This window comes from Silene latifolia, chromosome 1 (assembly GCF_048544455.1).
Source record: "Silene latifolia isolate original U9 population chromosome 1, ASM4854445v1, whole genome shotgun sequence".
Classification (NCBI taxonomy): domain Eukaryota; kingdom Viridiplantae; phylum Streptophyta; class Magnoliopsida; order Caryophyllales; family Caryophyllaceae; genus Silene; species Silene latifolia.
In genome coordinates, this window is record NC_133526.1 from 54,929,315 (window position 1) to 54,947,065 (window position 17,751).

A 17,751-nucleotide genomic window follows, 5' to 3' on the forward strand; every position below is an offset into this window, starting at 1 on the left:
TAACTTGGGCTCCGTCGCCGTCCCCGTCAAGAAGCGTATTTTAGAAAAATTAAAAGTGTATTTTGAAGAAGAAAGAGGATAGAAAAGATGTTCGGAAATAACTTTATTTTACTATGTGCATTACTTCAACTCTATATTCTTTATCCAAAGTACGGTTATTTACACTCTTAAATATCGTAGGGTAACCCTCTTTTTTTCCCTAAGATAAATCACGTAAAATTAGAAAATATAATATACCAGTTAGGATTCTTATTGGAGAGGAGTCTAAATTAGCAAGGAGTGTAATATATTTGTTAAGTAAATCTTTTTTTCATATGCATACGACCATTTAGTTTTACTATAAGATAAAATTTTAGAAAACACTCCCTTAAAAGATAAAAGTTGGAACTCGACAATATAGTACTTCTAAGTTCTAGCGGTAACCAAATTTGTATATAATTCATCATTATATGTAAATGCAAACCTTAATTAAAAATTAAAAACGAAGCATAGCAACATAAATAACTAAGCATTGGACCATTAACAAAAATCAAAAACCTCTCTAAAGCGCTCAATCCCTAGCAATTGTTCGAGGTCGTTTTGAGTTACTGTTGAAGAGACTATCATTACCGATCGCGTAAAATTGTGTTCGTGCACCAACAATCTACACCGGCTTTGGTAAGTAGACCCTGAAATGAAGTCAAATGGTATACAGAATGCAGAGTAATGCTCCGAGTCTACGTCAATAATTATTGTGTGAGACGGCTTCACACTATAAGACGGTCCCATTCTATAAAAAAGACAATTATAGACATAGAAATAATCTGAATTGTTCAAAATCTGAATCGAAATCGAACTTGCTCGAAGGGAATAATACAATTCATATTTGTTACAAATATTATCCATCTCCTATTTAAGTTTTTAAGAACTCGGATTCAAAGTCACTCTTAACACCGTAAACCGAGCCCGTTGCGGATCCATTCACGAGTAATCATGATCCAGCTTAATTCGTTCATATTCCGTCATATTGAATGTAGGAACAAAAGGAACGTAAACTGGAAGTAGTAAACAAAGGAGAAACTTATATATAATCAAAATAATCTTATATGGAGTAATAAACAAAGAGGAAGCCAATATACCATATATTTTGCTTAGTAAGTTATAAGTTAAAACGTTCGGCCGTTGGCATGTACCTGTACTTCTGCAAACCAAAAAAACACAACCATTAATTAATACATAATATATATAACATAAAATATGAAATTAAAAGGACTTAATCAATCATAAATACATAAAATAAATAATTTATAAATACAGATACATGAAAATAATAATAAAATTTTACCAATTAAGTCCTTCAAGAGACAGATACAAAGAAAGGAGTAACAGATTGTTAGAAGATCGCTACACAGAATACCAAGTATGTGCCATATTACGGAGTAAAAGATATTCCCTCCCATTCTTTGGAAAAGCACCTTTTTCCATTAATAGGGTAACACAGAGTAAAAACTACTAATTTTATTGTTGATGTTGCATTGATTCAATACCGTTGTTCAAATTACTATCCTTCGTTGTTTCCTGAAAAAGCATATAAAAGTACATAATTAGATCTCATTGTATAAAAAAATATATTCGGTGCGACAAATATTAACATAATACATAGCAAGCAAAATTAGAGAGCCGTGCTCAATGTTTGGGGAGGGGGAACATTTAATGGTTGAGAAGAATTCATGGCATGAGTTTATATACACAATGATACAGTTAATGAATGATTTTTTTCCATTCTAATTCTAATACGGAACAAACATTGATTATTTTATTTTTATCTTTTTAAGGTTAAGATTTATTTTTGGTATTTATTATTTTAATTAATATTATTATTTTAATTAAAGTGTTTCAAAAAACTTGGAGTTTGTAGAATTGCCTGAAAAAAGCCTCTTTTATATATATATATTGATATTGATTTTGAGGCAGATGTCTCCTTTTTTAGGAGGTGTTCTTGAATCTTGAGTTCCTTAACTTTAAGCCTTACCAAAATGGCAAATTCTTGTTTCAAACCGACTATTTCGTTGAAATTAGGACGAACCAAATGTTACCATTTTACGATAAAATGTAAATATTTCCTAATAAAATATTTCCTTGTTAAAAGGTGATAACTTTAGTTATATCATTTTCATTAAATGGTTGCTTTCTATTAAAAAATGTTGACATTTTCTGGTTTTGAGATAAGACCGTCTTACGGGAGATCTACTCAAAATACTCTCGCGAGAAAAAAGCTAAGGTCAACAAGGATAATGGGATTAATTAGAAGGATGCTATTAATAAAAGGATTGGATATCTTTTGAAAGTGACCCTTCTCCTTTGTGTCGATGTTGTTTGAGAACATAAAATAGGAAGGTCTTACAGAGAATGGTTATGTTTATTCGTAAAATTCACTGCAAAAATAGAGAGACCAAGAGATATTGTGAAAAGGAAGTGTTTGCAAACAAAGGGCAACAATAGTCAACTACACATAAATGTCTAGGTGATTAAAATGGGTTGTTTGAGGTATCTTATTTAATGATTATTCTTGTCTTATTTTACTCCTAGTCTCTAAACAACTATAGTAGGGACGTTAGTTCATATTATTTTGGACATAAATCCCCATTTTCACCAAGGCACACGCCTGCAACAACAACATTACCCCAGAGCCTCCCCGTAAATTGCGGGATAGGGGGGTCGGATGTGCCTTACTCTTGTGTTAGAACACAAAAGCACACGCCTGCAAAAAAAAAAAATTCCATCATCCACTTTTTGTATGATTATCATCAGTTTAGATCATAAAAGGAAAAATTTCCAATCCCCCTATATATTCCAGTGGCTATATATTACTTCAGAAATACTCCCTCCCAGTCGTCATAATGTTCCCCTTTGATAATGGCACGATACTTAAGGAAAAGTATTAAAATAGGAGTAAAAGAGTTGTGTGGGGTTAGTGATAGGAGAGAGGGATGAATTATTAGTAGTTAAATAAAGAATTGTGGGGCCAAAAGATAAAGGAAAGTAATAAAATAGGAGTAAAAGAGTTGTGTGGGGTTTGGTGATAGGAGAGAGGGATGAATAAAATAAGAGTAAAAGTTTCTAAAAATAGAAAGGGGAACATTACTTGAATAATCCGTTTTGGGAAAGAGGGAACATTATAGTGACTGGGAGGGAGTATATGATTTCTGACAAAGAAACCATGAGTTTTGGACAAAAAATCCAAGACAAGAAATGAGCAAGATCATAAATGTTACAAGATCAAGTAAATTATATATATGCACGATATTTGTTTGTAACCATGGTATGTACATCAATAATGTGAGCCACATTTCAACCAGGAATTCAGACATAACCCTTCCAAAGTTCTGATCAAGGCAGTTCGAGACAAATCAGTTCTTACAGAAAACCAACAGATTATCTGGAAAACTAAAGTTGAAAAACTAGCCACATCAAGACAGATCAGTTCATGCAGAAAACAAAAAATATTGATACGCCTTAAAAATTAACGGTCAATTGAAACTACTCAAAAGTTTAAAACTACTCCCTCCATACCACACCAATGGTAACATTGAGAATCTTGGCACTATTCATGGTTGTAGGGAATCTTCGATATTATTCTTAATCTATAAGACAAAATATAGTCATGTGAGATCTTGTTTGATTTATCGTCATGAGTGCTATAAGAATATCAAAATTTTATAATTTTTAATAATGTGTAACGAAATATATTCACGTTGCAAAACGTGTCTCGACAAGTGTGAAAAAGTCAATGTTACCATTGGTGTGGTATGGAGGGAGTACAACATAAAAAGCTCATAGCATCAAAGTTATTTGGGGACATTCATGTGTTTACTCTTATGCAAGAACCACAGTTTTAAATTTAGGTTAGTGAAAATCTAGAAGCAGAAGTCACAGATTCACAGTATTGTCAGTATAAAACAATAGAGGAATATACATATTACACTATATTTTAGTTAGCAGCTTGCAACTGTAATGTCATTTTAATTGTACAAGAAGTTGCTGAATCATGAATGCCTTCGACTATTCACGTGAGAGGCAGTGTTAGTGGTAAGGTCATGCTGGGGCAGTATACCAAGTAAGACAAAGATTTTATTTTTAATATCATCACTAAGTATTCTAATGCACCTTAACATGCTTGTCCCAATCCCTCTCTATACAATTATTTGTCCGACCAAAAGAAAACTTTATTTTTTAAAGTGAACAATGACTCGGTATAATCTGGCTTTAAAATATGATACTGTCAAATAAAATGACTTGCTAACTGTGTTTTTTATTTAGTGAAGTTGCAAGTGATCTATTCAAGTTACTACATACGGAGTATTATATACTACAGGTCATCCGGAAACCAGAATCTTTGTATTTACTACTATATACTAGCTTAGGACCCGTGTAAAGTTGCACGGGTATATATAGATAAAATATACAAATAAGTTTTAAAATTTGTTATATTTAAAACATCTATCTATCTATCTATCTATATATTAATCCTCTAAGAAAACTGGCGCTCTAATAATTAAGAGTTGATGACATGTTAAATCCTCCTTGCTTGTGGACATTTATGAAGGAGAAGCTGAACTTTCATGGTGAGTTAGGTTATTTTGATTGAGTTTGATTCAATTTTATATTTGGAGTATTTGTATTGAAATTAATACAATTTTATTTAGACTTAAAATTGTTTTTACCAAATTGTGATCAGATTGTTTGTGGTATCATGTAATTGGTCTTATTCTAATAGTATTTTGTTCGTCTTAGTTATAAAATAGATACAAGATTCCGTGTTATTTCAAACATTGTGTTTTTTCCTCTACAAAATAGATTAATATTGTAAGTTTTAGAATTTTGTTTTATGAGTAATGATATAGAATTCGTAGGTTTTGAACGAACGAATTAGGGTTTGTAGAATTTTGCAGCGGAATTGTTGATTGTATTGTGAATGTAATGTGTGATTTGATGATATTGTGTGGATATTGTGAATAAAGAACCGAAAATAAGGGATAGAATAGCTAATCTTGTTCTAACCTCGCAAGGTTATAGCTCGATTTCCTATAACTCAGCCTCGCAAGGAAGAGTCCTAATCTAATCTCGCAAGATTGACACAAGTTTTACGAACTGTAAACTTTATTGCATTTCTGAAATATTCTGGAAAATAAGGCCACAATCGGTCCTTATTTATAGTCCTACTCGATGTCACAATCTGACTGGAGATCTAATTCCCCAACTTATCTTTCAAGCTATCTTTCCTAAACTAACTAGGAAACTTATTATATAATTAACTAATGAAAATCAGATTTGTGGAAACTAAATAAAACTAGAATTAGGAAATAACAGAGCTTTCCTAAACTTATTCGAAAACTAATAACAGTATTAAATTAATTAAGCTAATTCTACACAGTTTAGGAAAACTGTGTAACATACACGACTGGAATTCCGTGTTTCCTACACGGCATTGGAAACCGTGCCTTCACTGCTTCCTCCTTTGTTGCACTCCCATTTCAGCATCGTCACATAACTCGAACCCATTTTGAAACCTTTTGTTATTTGAGTTACATTTTGACTAATGAGTACCTCATTTTTGCTATCTTCCAATGCTCCCGCATCAAGTAAGAAATTAATGATATTATGATGTGATGTGATCACTCTTCTCAAAGAGACTTTAGTAAAGTAGTAGTCTCCCTTAACTCTTAAGACAGGTGCATTAGCTTTCTAACTTAAACGGGTACAATATAGAGATGTCACAACTTTTATTATTCTTTAAATATTTATTCTTGTATCTAATCTAAGTAAGGTGGGTAAGACTTTATTCGCATTAACAATAAACGGGAATTTGTATTGGTAAAATTGATGGACTAAATAAGACGTGAATGAATGGGTTATAGGTGATCACAATCCAGAATGTGTGAGATGAAACAATACTGACATCGGTCGTAAATGTTTTCTATAGACGTTGTCAATCAATTCAGAGGTGATCTAACGCGGCCTATGTAGAATTTGATATTGTCGGCTTAAATGTATTTCTAGACTTTTTGGCTTCCTAATGTAGTGACATGTAGTAAACGTGCATCTCATATGATTTTTAGCTAACACAAGAAGTGAAATGTAGTAAACGTGCATCTCATATGATTTTTAGCAAGGGAACAATTTTGAACCTCAATATATGATTTTTTTAGTTGAAATTAATTATTTATTTTATTGGTAGAAAAATTAGAATATTTGAATACTTTACACCTTAACAATGATTGTTTGTAATAAATCATAACTTCTAATTTTTAAAATTTATATACATGTTTTTTATAAACAAATTAAATTATAATCCCGTGAATTTCACGGGTTTAAGACTAGTTGTATATTAATTCAATGTGTCACAACTACCATCGTATCGCGAAGACATGCTCAAACTTTTGTCACATATCATGCGTATACCCGTGTTTCATAATTTTGATTTGACCTTCTACAAACCATTATCTTTATACTATGTGTCATAGCGTATTAATAATTTTAAATGCAAGTAAATTCTACTTATAAATGATACGTATTGAAAAATAAGCAAATTCTACAAACCATAATCCTTACACTATGTCTCTATGTGTCATACGTATTGAAATGTATGTATTCCAAAATATTATATTGAAAGGTAAATTCTCATTTAAGAAGGGTATATACCTATGTGGGAGTAATAAGACAAACGCAGAATACATTGAGAAAACAAAAGACTTGTCTTATATGACATGTGGGACGATATTTGACCCGTTTTATTATTAAGACAAATATCTCCGTCATAAGGAAGGCTAACTGCATTTCAAGGCAATGAGACGGTGCAAAACCAAATAGATTTTTGGTCAGTAGCTTATCTTGTCAACGGGAAAAATAGATCTTAAGAGTAAGAATAAGAAGATAAATTAAAATAGGTAAACTCATAATATACTTAAACTTTTTTTTATTAGTTTAATTTTTTTTCTCATATCACATTGCGGTATAAATTTAGAATTAATAAATAATACACACTAAAAAGTAAAAATTCCAATTATTTATGAAGAAGAATAGAAAATTAAAACTCATAAACAATGGAAAATGTAATGAATGATTTAATAATAATATTATGATCTCAATTAGATGAGATTTTATATGACAAAATATATAAAAAAAAGATGTTAGAAAGAAAATGGAAAAGATTTCATACATGTTTTGAAAAGAAGGATGTAGTATAAAAGCCAATAATAGGAAGTGTTATTAAAGTATTTAGTACTCCCTCCAATTCACAATAAACCTCCCTATTTCCTTTTTCGGTTATTCACAATAACCTCCCTATTTCCTTTTTTGGTAAGTGTTTGTGTGGTCCAAATTTAATTATATGGTGGGGTATTGTATCTGTGTGGTCCAAATTTAATTATATGGTGGGATAGTGTGTTTCTTTAATTTTTGTGCCAAAATGAAATGGGTCATGCTAAATCCCGCACACACTTTTACTAAATCCCGCACATTTTCACACATTTTTCCAAATCCCTTTTACTTCTTACCCCCACCAAGAGAGAACCCTAAAAAAATAGAAAATTTCCCCAAATTTAATTACCCGATGGACCACCACCCTCCACTAACCTCAAATGTTTGCACCCACCAGCCACCCCACCAATTGGTCGGCGACGGAGAAGTGACAACGATGGAGTAAAGGGACAGTTGTCGGCGACGGAGAAGAAAAAAAGCGATTGGAGCAACAGCGTTCGTGGGTCGATAACGATCATGTGTAGACATTGCGGTCGACGGCGTTGGAAGGGTGGTCAACGCTGGGCGAGGGGTCGACGGCGTGGGGAGGGTGGTCGCCGTTGGGCGAAGGGATCGGGGCTGTGGGAAGGGTGGCCGGAGCAAGGGGAGGGTGTGTAGGGGATGTCAGCGCTGGGTTTGGGTATTTTAGTTTTATTTTTTATTTTTTTATTGTTTTTACGATGTTGGGTAGTGGTGGAAATGAAAGGGAAAATGTGCGGGATATAGTAAAATTGTGTGTAGGATTTAGCAATTACGAATGAAATGGGAAGTTTATTGTCAATTGGAGGGAGTATCATTTAGGGTTTAAGTTGGTGGGAAAAGTTTTAATGTGAGCACAAATTCTTGTTTGTGACGGTACATATCCGTCACTCTTGAGTGACGGATACCATTTTACCTCACAAAGTACCCACTTTTTCTCTCTCTGCAACACTATTCATGTGGTCTCCTTTCTCCACTAACCCATTTTGTTACCATTTTATCTCACAAAATATCCGCCACAAATGGTAACCCGTCACAAGGGAGACCAATTGTAATGTGAGAGTGACATGTGTCATAGGATGATGTCAGTGGTTATTCTTTTATAGTTTTAATATAGATATAGATAAATATAGATAGATTATAACTAAAAAATGCACAATAGCAATACCAGGGTCCAGGGACAATAGCTGACGCAAGATTCTTCCTAGCTATTCGTATAAACTATTGAGGGAAGCACTTTCTCAAGTCAAACTTCTCAAGTATTTTTTAAAAAGTAAAAATAATAATATATATATTCTATCCCAACGAAATGCCTCTTGTTTGTATTATGATAGTGGGATAAGTTAGATACACACATAAATCTACATTACACAAACCAGCATTTTGGTCAACATTTACCAATTCCGTACTTGTCTTGTTCAGTCACGATGCTCATATTCAGGCACATAGATAATAGAATATAGTCCTAGCACAGAAAAGGTTGTTATGAGTGAAACCCATAGTTGAATAAATCCTATAGAGAACCTACTCAGCAGAGGTAGAGAATACTAGAACGTTGATGGGTAAGAAACAATGGATTAGTAAACTGTAATTTGTCAAGTACACACACTGAGTAGGTGTAGAGATCCAAAATCATGAAAACAGGTCACTTTCAGGTAATTTCAGGTTAACTAATAACTAGAGCTGTCCTTATTGCAATATTGCCTGCTCTTGGAGTTTCCAGTTACATAAAACCGTCTAGAACTATAAAGTGAATATAAATTTTGAGTTAAAATAACACTGTAATAAATGATTAATAAACAAATTACTTCTGTCAAAAAGGTTATGACAATTTACCAAAGAAGACGTAGGGATTTAATTTTTCCTTTATCAAGTCGACTCGTAGATATAACATATAGAAATCGGAATATCCAATCTAGAACTCGTGGAGTAATTTAATTCTTCAAACAACTCAAAATTCCACCTCTGATATTTTCTAGTCTTTATGTCTCTGTTCATATCTTGAGTAGAACTTACGTTTTTCGTTCTTTTTTAAGGATAATTTGTGTGTTTGAGACTTGAGAATGGGTGTTTGACTCTATCCCTTCTGTGTTTTGCTCACATAAAAAGGTACTCCGTAATTCAGAAGTAAACGCAGACAATCTAGTAAGATCAACCGAGTGGCCATGAAAGACGATGAAAAATATGATATAGAACATACCCTACTACAACGTTGGAGTCTTGTAGAGAGCTCATAAGGAATAAAATTGCACGAAAAGATTGGAAGTTTAAAATAACGAGCAGACTAAAGATTCTCCCTAATGCGGTATTTTCTTTTACGTCTCTTCTTTGGTATTCCAAAGAACAAAAATTTTTACTAATCATCAAGCTTCAATTATGAGTAAGCTCACGTGCACACTCTACCAAATCAAATAAATCAAGTCATTCATTACTTGCTTTCTCCATATCTTATATCCTCAATGATAAAAGAAAGATGACAATATACCTTCCCTTCGATTGTGACACAATTGTACTATATGATATATACACTACAATATAATATGTATTAGAGACGTTGACATAGACAGGAGAAGGTAGCCAAATAGGTCAGATACTGGTGGAGACAAAATTCCCCCCCCCCCCCCCCAGTCAGATACTGGTGGAGACAAAAATTCCCCCCCCCCCCCCCCCCCAAAAAAAAAAAAAAAAAAAAAAAAAAAAGATGAAAGTCCATATAATAAGACAAAAAGGTTTCCTCTCGGCCTTAAATCCATCAAACCTGAATTTAGCCTCATTTTGGAGACAATTTTAGGAGAATACTTGTTTTTCATTTGAGGGCTCGAGGATAACTGATTCCCAGAGAAAGGGCATTTTGGTTCCTCAGGGCCTTTGTTTTATCACAAATTCCCATTTAAGATGGATACAATTCCAATTTGAAGGTAAGAAAGGCGGGTGACACTAAATACTCATTAAGAGCTAGACACTAAATATTTTGTGAACCTACATGTTATAATAAAAATAATCCCTAAAAAAAAGTTGTAATAATAATAAAGAAAATTTACCCTGAATAATCCCAACTTTGCTTGGCCTTCCATTATTAATCCCAAGTTGGCATATCCCCAAATTAATCCCAACTTTGTATTACTTGTGATTTTTGTGCCCCTTTTCACCGGAATAAGAATCTCCGGTTAAATGTGAGACAAGATATCATTAATCTGATAAGTGGATTATTAAAAACTCTATAAATTACTTTTCCCAAATTCCATCCACATCAAGTCTTGCTTAAGATGGTACTATGCGTCTTAAGTTTAAGACGGATCAAATACATACCAAATCACCCACTTGTTGCCTAGAAAATACCAAAAATTTTGTCTTTATTAGCAACAAATGGGATGATTTGATATGTATTTGACCCGTCTTAAGTTTAAGACGGATAGTGGCCGTCTTAAATAAGAATTTGGGTTCCATCAAAAGACAGAAGGTGCAAAAACAAAATAGGTAATACAAATTTGAGATTACGCCAGCTTGGGATTAATATCAGTAGAACAAGCAAACTTAGGATTATTAAGGCAAGTTTTAAAGTTTTCCTAATGATAATTACAAGTCTACATGATTAGTACACTACTACTATTTTTTATTTTTTAAGCAAGGTCGTCCAATATAGTAACATCCAAATATAGGTCATTTCAGATAGATTTGTGGGGTCTAAAGTTGTGTGTCTACTTCAGGTCTTCATCATTACCAAAATGAATCAAGTGCTTCCATTAGCAAAAGCAAATCATGACAAACAATCATGAATAATATAGGATTCTAAATTCCAAGTGCTTCTAGTAAATTATATTGTTAAAGAAAGAGGAAAAAGAAAATCACTGTTTCGTTGATGCCAGCATCCATACCGACATAAATATGAACAATGACATCTCGGCAAGCTAGGAAAGTGGTTAGGTTGAGCTATACAAGTAATCAGGCAAAGACTCAAAACCTGGTTTGATTCCCAGTAATTAAGGTTTTGTGAAGTATTTTCGTCTAAAAAAAAAAAAAGTAAATGCCATGCCTGATTTGCATACTCTTCAATAAATGGCTTTCATGGAGTTATCTTAGTTATTACCTGACGCACACACATTATTTCTGTTGTTGATAATGTGAAGTATTTCCTTATGGAGTCTTAGCAAAAGAAAATTGTTTCAATTACAATGCCTGCAGTTGATATTAGGTAGTGTATTTAACTATTTAGTCGCATAACTGTGTTTAGAAGATTACATTATTGAATGTTTCAAACATCCACCCTCTTCAACAAATTTCATCCCAAGATTAGAAAATATATCATAACTGTCACGTACACATCAATACAAACTAATGAAGACAAAGCCACGCAGATTTCTCTAGTGATTTAGCATTAATATAATTAATATAATCTAATATCTTATACTAACGAGAGGACATAAAAGGCTAATCCTGAGGGCATCAGCTAAAATCTTTTGCGTATCTCATGAGATTAACCAAGAAAATTCTAGTATTTAGAACACAGTAGATGAGATCAGCAAATAACACCTTATTATCACCACACAACAGTTATTCAGCAATGAAAACCCATCACTCAATTTAAAAAAAATAATAACAAAAAAAATTTGAACTCAAATGCTAGCAGAAGCTAACCTTCAGCGCACAATTGAAGTGATGGAAAATTGTCTAGAGGTTGATAAGTTCCATCCGTACTTGAAAAGACAGCAACACCCCTGGCAAACAGCCAAAAGGCTCACAAATTAGATGATTATAGGCCCAAAATCTGAATTTTGTTATCGGAACAAATAAACATAAGATCTTATATGAGACAATTGTGAGACCAACTCATTCACCATATAACTAAACAAAAATTCTTTTGAAAGACAGACTCATGCTAATATGAGGGAGGCCAACATATTTAGCTATAGACCATACCCATATCCAGCTATACCGATCAACCCACTAACCTAAAAAATCACTAACTCGTTTAGTTTCTCATATTTCACGATAATACCATGGAAGCGTTTCATATGATAATTTATGATAACTAAATGAGGAATATACACGATGTGCACATGTGTGAGACCGTCTTAAAGAAGACTTACTGTTCTGTCCATAAAAATACAATAAACGGTCTCTCTTCATTCAAGTAACTCATGGGCTCCCATTAGACGTGTGTATTCATTCTCGTCAATGGCTCCTCTTTTTAACTTCTTTAGTAGCCTGTGCACCTGTACTGTCGAGTTAGATCATCCTCATCTTCTTTAGTCTGAACAGCATGCCACTGCTTTGTAGTTTTCTTCTTCATCTCAGCACTCTTGTTAATTGGATTTTGTTCTGTCGCACTCGGTTTTGTCTTTGCTTTGATTCCTTTTCCAACGAGTTTCTTTTTCTTTGTTTCTCAAGAGATTTAATTCTGAAAGAATAACAACATCAGTCAGCCAAGGCAATCTCGTGCAAACAATTGTCACAAGAACATTACACAATAACTCAACCCACAAATACAGTATACCCACCAAAAATTCTTAATAAATTTGTTGAATTGCCCAAAAGACTAAAAAAATGAAACAACTGCAAAATTGAAGATGGTAGGAGTGTAGAACTTCACTAAATGCAGTCCTATAGTCCGTCTTTAAATATAATAGACTTAGAAACTAACAATGCAAGGAAGAGAGAAAGAGGCAAACTTCTTACTTGAACTCAATTGCCTCCAACTTCACATCCAGAACTAGAGTGAACCCATTAGTTCCTAGAGTGTTATGACATTGAAGAAAGTTGAAGCCTGGAACAATCCATAACCCATGGCCAACCTTCGAATCACAAGTTCTTTCTGCCTACCATTGACATATTTTCACTAATATCAGCCGAAGTTAATAAGATGTTTTGTAACCAAAACACACCTAATACCACACCATAGAGATATTGGTCGTTATATTCTTAAAGCCATACCTGAATATGAAAGAGCTTTGACATTCCTTAATCCATTGAAAAAAGAAATAAAGGCTTTGCATCCTTTATTCATACCATCAGATCACTTTTTGCAGCAGCCCTGATCTGAGATAAATATGGCAAATACAGAACAATGAAATAAAGATTAGGTTTGCATTATTGGCATTATAATTCAAGAAAAAGAAGATGCTTGTAAGTGATTGTTTTTATTAGTTCTAAGGGCTTGCTTGGAATGGAGGTAATTGTTAAGGGGTAATAGAGCTTAAATGAACTAGAAAATGGAAGGAAGTGATGGTGGTGGGAGATAGACTGAGGAAGATCAGTGCAATAGTTGTTTCATTAAGGGAGGAAAAGTTATCCACCTCCTCTTTCCACCCTCCACAACCACCACTAACCACCAATCTCCTCCCATTTCTTCTTGTTTTAGGCTCTATTACTCAAGTAATAATTACCTCCATTCTGTTGATGTACACTCTTGTAGGAGTTAAAACTACAAGCCATCTACTATTCTAAGGTTCTATTGTTGTTGTACACTCATTACGGAGTTGAAACACTGACCGATCCACCACTCATCATAAAGCAACAAATTATATAAGTGCCAAAATGAAAAGCACGCCTGGGAATGACATCAAGCGCATTAAGAGAGTACTTCCTCTCTAGAAGAGGAACGCTTACACAGATATTTGGCATAAGCTTCATCCTACATATAATTATAACGTATAAAATCACAATATTTTACAACACAAACAACGAAATGATAAGTATAATATACAAAGTGGCAAATTCCAACATAGATCTTCAGCCTTAAGGTCCAAAGATGGCTATGAAATAATATCTTAGACAACAAGAAGATGATTGCACTTCTTTTGACAAATCGTGCAGCTTCTCCAGCTCTATCAATAAATACATTCATGTCTAGGGGAGGATTGTACTGAAAGTACAGACGAAAAGAACAGTATTTACTTTTCTCCACCAAAATAAAAACAGGGTTGATGGATACAATTTAAAGAGTTACACCTTTTCTACTCCATATTATGTAATTTTAGCAGCCGCCACTTCCCCAACAGGTTTTATGGCATACGGTATTTTCCGTGTCTATGACAGTGTGTGGAGAAGTTGCTTCCGGTGCCCATAATGAAAAATTTGTGAACTGCTAATTTACAATGTAAGAAGCGTATTCAATCTAAAAATCATGTTTGTATGCAAGATGAAGATTCCTAGAAGATCATATGGAACAAGTACATGAAACAAGATGATATTTGTCAAACGAAACTCAACGAACAATGATGCCTCTAGGTGAGATACCGTCTGAAAAGAAACTAATACGTATATCTGAGCGACTACTTGACAACAGATAATCGATGTCAAGAAGAAAATCAGCTTCAAACCTTCAATCAACATCCAGGATCTATATACTTTAGGCAGCACAATGCAGTCAACACTTGGTATATCCAACTCAGGAGCACCAATATCGACACAAAAAAGAGCACAGCTCTAAAGACATCTAAATGAAGTCAATGCTTTCTGCCTAACTTATTGAATTATAAGGTATTGTCAACGGGTAAGGAAATAGCAACAAATATTAGCTGAATTACAACAAATCATCTGACCTTTGAGAAAATGACAGTGAAAAGGAATGAATGAATGGCCTTTGAAAAGAGGAAGCTGTGGGAGAACAATTCCCCTGTAATCAACAGAAGTGCAAGTCATAAAGTAGCTGCACCAGGACAACAAGAATATCTCAGTTCATGAATTAAGTAGCTGCAATTTATTAAAGGAAGCACGTTTTTAACTCCCATGATTTTTTTATTTTTTTTTGGATTTCTACTTGACAAGAAGGTTGCAAGCTCTAATGATTTTCCTATCTGTCTTACACTATAGGTACTGCAACTCTGCAAGTCAAAAATACGAATCAGCATTCAAGCTTCGCCTTGGAATGTTTGGAAGCGTGAAGGTGTTTTAGAGTTAGTAACGGGTTTGAGCTAAATTCACGAATTTTCTCAGGGATACATCATTTTTAGGGTAAGGTAGTCTTTTTAGATTTGCTATGAGTTAAAGCATTTGGTGCTTTCAAGGGACCCCATCCTGCAATGTCCTTGGCTCCTTGCTTGAAAGGAATTGAGAAAATTATGTAATATTTTGACAGGGATGAATCCTTGTTCTCTTTTGTCTCCCACTTTTTGATAATAATTTTCTTAACAGATAAGAATCAACAAGTGAGAATCAATTGAATAAGCAAGTGACCTGACTAATTGTGCTGAACAACTATAGGCACATTCTGTTGGCCAGTGGCACAAAACTAAGGAAATGTAGCTCTACGTAAAAGTAAAAACACTATAAGTAGCCAACAAAATGGCAAGGACCCTTGAATACTTTATAGCTCACCAAGCATGGTTAGGAATTACGAGCAAATAGCCGAATGAGCGAAATTCCTTATTGCCCTGAGGCTCACTGACTCTAAAATGTCACCAAAGCTAACAGAAATAGGGACCTTTCCTTGTCAAACCCTAGTACTATAGCTGCAAACAACTTCTAATTCTCACATCATAAACAATTTGACAACCTTCTGCAAACTAAAGTTACAAGAGACGAGATGATAAATCTATACACGTCAACACCTGTGCTTAGATAATACTCCCTTTAAAAAACTAGAGAGCTCGGCTTAAAATATATAAACAGAAAGAAACAAAAACAACATCTAACTATGAAATCAACTCCCACCAACTTTATAAGCTAAAATGTGTCTTAGAAGTGCTTGATTCTGTTTGCACTGGAACTTTAACCTTCACAAAATTCCTTAATCCAGTTTTAGCACGTTCCTTACCAGCCTCTGTTTGTATTGCTGAAAAAAGACGAGCTGCAAAGCTTAGGTAAGCGAGAAATGCATAGTCCCATACTCCCATATCCAAAAGCTTATCAGCCTCATCCAAATACCACTAAACAAAACAAACACAAGTACTAATACAAATCCAAAGACAAGCAGAAGCTCCTCCAAATTTAAAAGACAAAAAGGATACCGGAAAAATGTACAGTTTTCCGATGCTCCAAAATATGCATTTTAATGAAGATGCACACCTCAAGGTCATAAAACCCAATTAAACCATTTGTTCCGTGATGTCAAACAACGTTTCTGGCATCCCTATTAATACATTTATCTCATCCTCTATTTCCTTGACATCCACATTCACTTGAGTTCTTCCAACAGGAAGCATTCTCTTGACATTTGACAAATTCGATATTTAAGGCACTAATACATTATATATTAGAGTCGGTAACTCTCTCGCGAGTTAGATGATTATCCCAAGCACCAGAAAATAGTCCACGATAAGCATACGCTGATGATCGCACACTAAAAATGAGCCCACGCACTATAAAAACAACTGTATTATCAAAAGCCACTATTCAGAAATCTCTGCTGCTTCTCCACCAACTGATATATTTGCATTGTAATCCGTATTATCTAGAATCGCGATGGGAATACACTGACTAAAGCTACAATAGCTCAATTCAGCCAGCATTACCTAAATTGATCGCTTTATATCCATCTCCCCTAAAAAAACATTAGTCAAAGAACCAATGTCACTCGATATATTCGACGCACAAGCTAGTTGTTGCAATACGTTTCCAACATTTTTCGACATATCTTCACTTAAGCTCCTGTAAGTTGTAACGCTTAATGCCCACTCTCTACAGTTCCACTACAATCCTACAAACTTGAACCTTTTCTTACAATTACAAGCATTTCTGTTCACAGAACAACTTGAATGCGAAATTCAATTCGTAATGATTCAAGTTACAAGTCTAAACATTAATTCAACCAACTTTCACTCTCATAAATCATTCAAAATTAGGAAAACATAAAAAATTGAACAATTCGGCAATCATACTTCAATTCAGCTAACTCCTTAAAATTTCCATACTACATTCATAAGCACAAACTAAAATTAACTGAACAAAAAAAATAAAAACCTGCAAAATTACACAAAAATTAAAAATTAAATAAGAGAATAGAAAACCTGGTCAGATAAGAGGAAGAGCGACGGATAATATCGACAAGGAGGACGAGGAAAGCTAGGGTTTTGCCTGAATCGGTGGCCGTTTCTCTCGATTCGCGCCATTTATTGTTCACGTCTTTAGCAGTGCTGATTTCGAATTCAGTTCACTTTTAGATCATCAACTTAGTTTCGGATTAATTTTTAATCCATTCATTCCACTTGATTGTACTAATAATTTACTAGTTTTTTTTTTTTTTGTTGGTGCTTATAATTACTAGTTCAACTAGTATAAACCGTGCACGGTGTTTATAAAGTTTTATTTTTTAGTGTATTATTTATGTAATTTAAATTGACAATTTATTTATTTTTTATGTTTCTCCTCATTGTATTTTGATTAGAGAAATAAAAATTTAAATCATAAGAAGTAATGAAATGAGTATTTTTTTGAAAAGTTTTTTTTGTTTTTTTACCGAGAAATTAATGATGTTAATTTATGAATATTTACTAATAACATATTTTTTAGCCGCACATTTTATCATAAAAACTCACTGGATTTTTAACAAATATT

General features: G+C 33.7%; 1 long non-coding RNA gene across 1 annotated transcript; it reads right to left on the bottom strand.

The window, feature by feature from the left end:
- Positions 1 to 751: 751 nt before the first annotated feature.
- On the bottom strand, positions 752 to 17,442 carry LOC141605710 (uncharacterized). The gene is made up of 9 exons (XR_012526438.1): positions 17,205 to 17,442; positions 15,910 to 17,107; positions 13,189 to 13,293; positions 12,934 to 13,093; positions 12,345 to 12,655; positions 11,893 to 11,972; positions 1,325 to 1,557; positions 1,119 to 1,180; positions 752 to 1,034 (listed from the first exon to the last, which is right to left on the bottom strand). It is a non-coding gene; the product is annotated as an uncharacterized LOC141605710 (long non-coding RNA).
- Between the last annotated feature and the right edge of the window lie 309 nt (positions 17,443 to 17,751).